This window comes from Ambystoma mexicanum, chromosome 1q, assembly GCF_040938575.1.
Source record: "Ambystoma mexicanum isolate Mex_15411 chromosome 1q, UKY_AmexF1_1, whole genome shotgun sequence".
Lineage (NCBI taxonomy): Eukaryota > Metazoa > Chordata > Amphibia > Caudata > Ambystomatidae > Ambystoma > Ambystoma mexicanum.
The window spans coordinates 825778040-825786172 of record NC_090922.1 but is presented as its reverse complement, the minus strand read 5'-3'; positions in this window follow the sequence as shown (position 1 = coordinate 825786172).

Sequence of the window (8133 nt, the reverse complement as noted above, 5' to 3'; positions counted from 1 at the left end):
GAGGAAGAGTGCAGATATGACTAAGTTCAGCTAATGATTATTTTAGCCGAGAAAGGATACAAAGTGGACAAAGAAAAATTGCAGTATTGCCAAGAAGTAGTGTTATAGATAGGTCAGTTAATTTTGCATGAAGGAAAGAAAGTCACACCTGAAAGGGCTGAGGCAATTTTGAAAATGGCAAAACCACACACAACAATGTGCATGCAGCAATTTCTGGGTCTGTGCAATTATGTAAGGGCATGGGTATTTGGTTATAGTTCATACACAAGGCCGTTGTTGCAGGCCCTGAAAAAAGGCACAGCAGAGCCAGGGAAAGATTGTATGGACTGAGGAAATGGAAGAAGGATTTGATGAGTCAAAAAAGGCAATTGGCACAGCTCAAGTCTTAGGGATTCCTAATTATACTGAGGAATTATTTTTATTCTCGCACATGAATGGAACAGTTATGACGGCGGTACTCACGCAGAGAACTACATTGGGGTATAAGCCCTTAGCATATTACAGTGGAATTCTGGGCCCAGTAATGAGAGCTCACTTCCCTTGCCAACACTCTTAGGCAGCAGCCGCGTTTGCTATTGCTGAGTCTTCTAGCATAGTGATGGGGCGCTCCATGACATTGTTTCTTGAGCATGCGTTATTTGCTGTTTTGGAAAAAAGCGAAAGGTACACTGATGTCTCAAAGAACTTCTTCTTATGAGGTAGTTATATTGAATCCAGCGATTAAAATAGTAAGATGTGAAACAGTAAATCATACCACGTTTGTAGCTGAACCACTGGCAGATGACGAGCATTTACATGATTGTTCGAAATACGAGGAATTCTATGATGAGATCCTGCGAGTGAAAGAAAATGCTTTGACAGATGGGGAGATTCTCTTTATTGATGGTTCTTCAAGGATTGATCATACTGATGGGCAAAGATATTCAGGTACTGCTGTGGTAAGGCACAAGGCTAATGGGGAATTTGAACTAATGAAAAGTGCACAACTACTGTCACACTTTTCAGCACATGCTGCAGAATTAGTGCCACTGATTGTCACGCTCGAGAAACACACAGACCAGGAAGTAACTGTGTACAGTTACTGCGCCTATGTTCCGTCAACAGTGCACACAGGATTAGCAAGTTGGAAAAGGAGAGGCTACCTCCGAGCGGACAGCACTCCAGTACAACACGCTGCTTTATTGGACAGACTTATTAAGGCACTGCAACTCCCAGTAGCCATTGCGATAGTCAAGTGCACAGCGCACACTAAGAGAGTAGACTTTATTTCATGTGGAAATCAAGTCGCAGATGAAGAAGCAAAAAGAGTTGCATATTCACCTGACATAATGAGTTTTGATGTGAATGAAAGAATGGTGGTGATGATGATTGTAAATGAAAGCTTTAATAATTTATCAAAGACACGATTGATGCAAGTTCAAGGTGGAGCCCCACAGGATGAGAAAGACCTGTGGACACAGAGGGGGGGTATTCTTTATCCCCTTCAAACTCACTGTGGTGACAGGAAAGCACTGGTAAACCAGTGATGCCTGTAGCCATATTAAGGGTGGCATTGGAACAGCTACACTACCCTGCACATGTCACTAGGGAAAGCGTTGCAGCAACTATTGCAGAGGATTTGTTTGTACTGAATTTGTTTGAACACATTGCTTTTTATGTAGTAAATTGCATCGTATGTCAAATGTTTACTGCTGGGCACATACTGCAAACAGTCAGAGGAGTCAGACCTTGACCAAATGGTCCTTTTCAGCATTTACATACTGGCCATGTTAACATGCTGCAAATTTGTAATGGTTATAGATATCTGATAGTGGTGGTGTGCCCCTTTTCTAGGTGGATCGAGGCTGATCCATGCACACAACCAGAGCCACTTGCGCTGCAAGGTTTTTAGTCTGAGAAGTATTTCCTAGATGGGAAATAGTGAGGTGTTGAGATCAGATAATGGCCCACATTTTGTGACTGAAGCGTTCGACCAAATTAACGTATTGCTCAGCATAAAACATATGTTTTCTTCTGTTTATCACCCGCAAGCTAATGGGATATGTGAGAAACACAATGGTCTGATCAAGGAAAGGATAGCTAAGCTAACGTTAACATTGAAAAAAGGGTGGCTGCATTGCCTGCCTCTTGCTTTATATGCACTGAGGAATCAACCAGGCTCTGACCATCACCTCATGCCCCATGAACTAGTAATGAGGAGGTGAATGAGAACGCCTCTAACTCCTCCATCGAGGGCTAGAAGTGCTGCCCAGACAAGAGCGGAATTGTTAGGAGATGAGTTACGTGCCTACTTAACATGTATGACTACAAGTATCTCTGTCATTTTAGACCAAGTCAAGCGTACGGGGTATTGGGCTCAGAACACAGATGAAGACCATAAAGCAACCGGAACTAAAGAACTATTATTGCCAAAATTGTTTCCCGGGGATCAAGTTTTGATAAGGGACTTTACCCCAGATATCACCAACCCAGATTTAACGGTCTTTTCATAGTAGAGGACGTACCTCCATCGGCAGTTAAGGTCCTAGGGAGACACGCTTGGTTGTACCTGGGAGACGTGAAAGTCTATGCTGGAGAGAACCCCCACCCCATTGAGAAGCAAGCCAGAGAGAAAAAGTTCAGGACATGCAGACTAGATCAATGACGAGGAAGGAGGGCGCAGAGACTGTCCGGTAGACAGATAAAGAGTACATTGGACTGTGGTTCTTTCGAGACACTCTTTGTAGCTGATATGCAAGGAGTGAAAAAAAGCTATTGTTCTTGAGCCACAGGAGTTTGCTAAACATTGGACTGTGAAGCATTGAGATCCAGAAGAAGGAAAATGCCAGATCTAGAGTTCATCTTTGATGACTGGAAAAGGGAGCATTTCCCTGATTCCTTTCTCACTAAGTTTCTCTTTGGAGGCACCTATGGTAATGCCTAATGGCAACATTAATCAGATCATTTTTACTGTTTTCCTCTTGATTCTTTGTGCATATCCTGCGCTGGTCTTGAGAACTGTTGACATTCACGTGTTCTTGCAAGGTCCTAAAAAGGTCCAATAGTGAGGAGGCTACTCACAGCTATAATTGAGCAAATCCTCCAGTTAGCTAGGTATAGTACAGAAAGTGCAGATGGTCGTGTCTGATGAGGACATACACAAACTGCTTGGAATGGTCTTTTATTTCTTGATTGAAGAGCATCCTTATCTTGGTGGACAATAACCAATACTTGGGTATTTCTGAGGGATCCCAGGAATTGACATATGATAAATTGGCTGACAAGTGAAATTTGTGAGCAGATTTGCTTGCTGCCTGAACATTTTGTTGAATGTACGGATAGTGCTGTCCAGTGATGACCTTCACAATCTACTGGCTTTGATCTTTTACTATTTGCTTGGAACTCATCCTTATCTTATTTGGTGCAAAGAAAACACTTTTGCATTCATTCGGAATCCTATCAATCGTCCTGCAACTAGCCAGCTGCTTGTGCAGCTTGTGGAGCAGATCCAACAGTTGCCAGAAAATGTTATGAGATTGTCTGATTAATTTTTTTTTCCTTCCTTAAAAGTAGTTTCAGGCAATATGGGCAACATTGATACTAACAACAATATAGCAAACAATGAGAGAGCACCACGAAATGCAATAAGCTATTGCTGTAAAAAATTGACATATTGCTACATAATATATACATGTTTCATGTTCATTGTTATTCTTCTCTCCCTTGCGCTACATATTGTTTACTATATCGATCCAAAGAGAGCAGTAATTCCTGTATATCTTCATATGCAGCAGGAAGGTACAGCTATGAAGAGTGTAAGACCGCCAAGGCCATTTGTGATTGTCCCTACACCAGTAGCACATCTAACGACACTGATTTCACTGACCAATGTCCCAATGATTACCCCAGTAAGAAGGAATTATGCTGACATACTTCATGAGATGATTATAAGAGCTCCTGATGCAAGGAAGAGACCGAAGAGAAGTGCAAAGGAGGATGATCATGATTTAAATGACTATGTAGATAGTACAGCACACTTGGGTAACAATATGTGGTATCAGCATATGAAAGAAGAGGGCAAACACACCTCTGAGGAGGAACGCTATGTATGTGCACTCCTGCTTTATAGTATGGGCAGTTCTAAGATATTCATAGCCATTGAAATAGATGTGCAGACAGCACACTGTCTATCACACATTGCACTCTGCCGAACAAGAGGTCAGTTCATGGCCCGAACGGCTTCCTTAGTATGGGCAACAGAATGGACAGAGCTAGACGATGATGATTATGTTCAAGACACGAAGACAAGAGCAAGAGCCCACACTAGAAATCATGTGATGAGATACGAACAGCCTGGAGTGAAATGGGCTGGAATCAGATGGGAAGTGAACAGAAGACTTCAGAGTCCAGGAAAATCTGTAGAAGAAATTTGAAGATGGAAAAACACAGGGGGGTCAGTACTTTCTCCAGACAGATGGGAAGAAGGAGTGATTATCTGCAGAGAATGTGTAGTAATGGGCCGCTACAAATCAACCATTGACATTGTGGAAAATGAATGCAAACCGTTCTGGCCTAGACTTGCTAAACTACTGACATGGGTCGAAGACAAAGGAGGTCCATTGCAGATAGTGCCTCTAGAGAATGCAAAACTGTGTTTCCGAAACAACGGCACGAGAAAACTTGGAGAGAATCAGAATTGTGGTTGAATCTTTGATGTGCCAGGAATGAGCATTGGAACAGTAGTGATAATGGATCACTACTGGGCTTGTGGATCCAGAGCTTACATGAAGCTGCCCAGAGATTGCGGAGGACTATGTTCTATGGTAAACGTCCATGTTCCAGCATTGGTAATTCCTAAAAGTGAGATGAATGTTGGTGAATTTCCAAAAGCAGTTGCTCACCTGAGGAAGAAGAGATCAGCTGAACTACTTAATCAAATGAAGAGAGAGAATTATTTCTCAGCCAAGTCAATTGAAGCTGTTGACTCTATCCCATATGAGTACAGATTGTACAGCAAGACTTCATCGATATTCATGATAATCTTCATGCCCAGGATCCAGAAAGATGCAAATACTAAGTGGTTACAAATAACCAGATGGTAATTGTTGCAGACGATTAACACTTCTATAAAGTGATTAAATTCTATCAAGGAAGGGCTGAAAGCCATACGACTGTTGACTCTTCAGAATAGATATGTCTTGGGCATGATTACAGCTAGGGATGGACGTGTTTGTGCCAAAATTTGAGAATCATGTTGCACATTTATACCTTCTCATGATGACGAGAATGGCACCTTGACAGAGGCCATAATGATGCTGACAAAGTTACACGCCCAGATGATAGACGAAGTAGAAGACATTGCTGATGACAATTGGTTTGGATCAATCTTCTTGTGGGTTCAACAATGGATGGCAGGTATGTTCAAGTTCCCTGGAGCCCTAATAGTGATTGTGTTGCTTGGATTTTGTGTGATTAGGGCAATTTTACACAATGCAAGAAGACTGCAAAGACGTCAGTAGGAATGAAGATTACGATTGATGTTGAATCAGGATGGACGACTAAAGAGCAAACAGATGAAGAAATCAAAGACTATGTGAAGGCCATCATTCATGCACCTGAGGGAGCCAAGTTCCTGTACCCAAAGAACCACAAGAACTATGTGGAGAAATGGAGCTATTGCAGTCCAAATGGACAATGCATGCTTATGTCTTGGAATACAGATGAGCATGTGAACAGAACAGGAGGCCTGAAAGGAGTTATAAAGAGATGGGTCCCAAAGAAGCATTTCTTCAGATAAGGATGTCTAGATGTGAACATTGATGAGAGAGTGGATGATGAATCGCCCAGAGGGGGGAGTGTAGAGGTGGAGCCAAGTACCCCCACCCAAATATCCTCCCCCATGCTGCCTATATGTTGGAAGCCAGAGTATGAGACACGTGCAGTACCGATGAAAATACTGATACCGAAAAGGATCTTGGAAGTAATATTCCAATTGAGGAAGCCATACAAGCAATTGTGACAATATTATGTTCATTTGAATGAAATCCCGGAGGAAGTATGAAAACTGAGCAAAAGAGAAGCCTGTTGACATCATACAGAGCAGAACTGACACACTCAGAAGAAGAGGCTGAAGAATACAGACATTCTATAGAAACAAAGAAGGAGGTGTTAAATATGAGCAACATTTTGGGATCGAGATGAAGATGCTTATGCTAAAGAAATAATGAAGAAGATATAAAGTCATTTTAGAAGTGTACAGATGTACTAATGCAAGTAGGCAAAGTATTCTTAAAGGCTGGCTATGTAGTGAAAAGATTGTGGCGATGTGCCAACGTATATGCTTAGGAATATATGGACTATGGATGATTCCACAATGCATTTTTAGCAGAGCTAGATCCAGTGAAAAGAAAGGCTTTTAGAGTGTCGCAGTTGGAAAAGCAATTGACATTCAGAAGTGAATTGAAGGGAGGCTTGGCTGGCCCAGCACCAGAAACTCAAGGCCACCGTGAACCTGAATGGTTATGCAGTAGTTACAGAACATGTGAAAAGAACAAAGTCCTGTCTTGGATGAGGAGTGAGAACATTAACGTCATAGGTTCATCATTTGATAGTATTTTAAATGCAGAAAGACTCTGAAACATGGTCTGCAGTCACGTGGATGGATGAAAATAGATACTGAGTTGAGCTGTAGAGAAACTAAGAGACAGAGTATGCCTATACTCCCTCTTATTTTCAGGCACAGAGAAAATGTCCAATGCCAAGCTCAAAGCCTTCATTGAATGGCAGACTGTAAGAGTAATGATTGACGACAGGCTAATTGGTGGGAAGCTATGGTTATGACCAGCCCACCAGCCCCTGGATTTTAGCCTATGTGCTGCTTGCATAGGTGGAATATTTCGGGGGGGGGGGGTACAAGAGTGCCAACTAACAATAGAGGGACACATAGAAGAGCCCTATAGTTTGTATAATCAATGGGACGTTGTGTATTTGATGACGTTCGTAGTGACCTGTACTAGAGGAGGGATAAGTTACCCCACCTGATGATAGAGACCCAATCACCTTCCAAACAATAATGGAACGTATACCTAGAGGTTCCCTGTAATCCTATCACATCCCCAGGTAGGTTTTTGTAGTTTGCAACGTTGATTAATGTCAATGATGACAGTGCTGTAACGCCACAGAGTGGCACTGCATAATCACAGTTACATTACATGTGGCCATGTGTACTGAACAAGAGTCCAGCAGAGGCGGACTTGGCACTCGGATGACAGCCAAAGTTTGTGCAGGCCCTCAGGTGTCCTAGTCTCCACCTTCCCAATCTATTTTAATCAGCCACAACACACATGCCCTCCTCCCCACATGCTGGCAGTCAGACACAGTGGAATAACAAAGAGCGTTATCCCGGCTGAACATTTGTCAGGGCTCGTGGGAGCCAATTTCAATATGATTGGTCCCCTCTTGCTTAGAGTTAGGGGGGTGGACAGAGTCTGTGGCACCCTTGGGTGGCTTAAATAAGAATGGATACAATGGAATGGTCTTTGGGGGCAGGCAGCCATAGGAGAACTGAAACTAAACAGCCACCGAAAACTTAGTAATTGCTCTGTTAGCAAGATGCTAATGCAGATGACTCCAGAGTTAAAGGCATAGAGGGGATAACACTGCTGGATGCTATCAAAGTCCATCTGTAACCTGCTGCAAAGCACACATGTGAAGACTCCAGGTAAAGTGACAGCAGCCAGCAAAGGGCAGCCTGTAACATGCACACAAGACAAAGTGCAAATTTAATGCCATGAAAGAAAGATGTTACTGTGTAGTAAGACTGCCAAAATAGGGGCAGCTGCTTGAGTCTCCCCCCCTCACAGAGGCTCTTGAACACATACACAGCACAACGAAATCACAACACTCTGGGACTGTAAGGCATACAAGGCACTGACATGTTCGATTTGTCTTCCGGACGTGTCCAGCAAAAGATATGTAGAGCCCTCATTTGCATGATATGGATTGACATGATCAGAAGGGACATCACAGAAAATAACATTACAAGCAGTGACATCAGTCTTCAATACTCTAGAAAACCATTGGTAAAGACATTAAAAGAAGCGTGCATGTGTATCCCAAGAGAATAATGTGGTTTGTGATATACGAATAGTCACT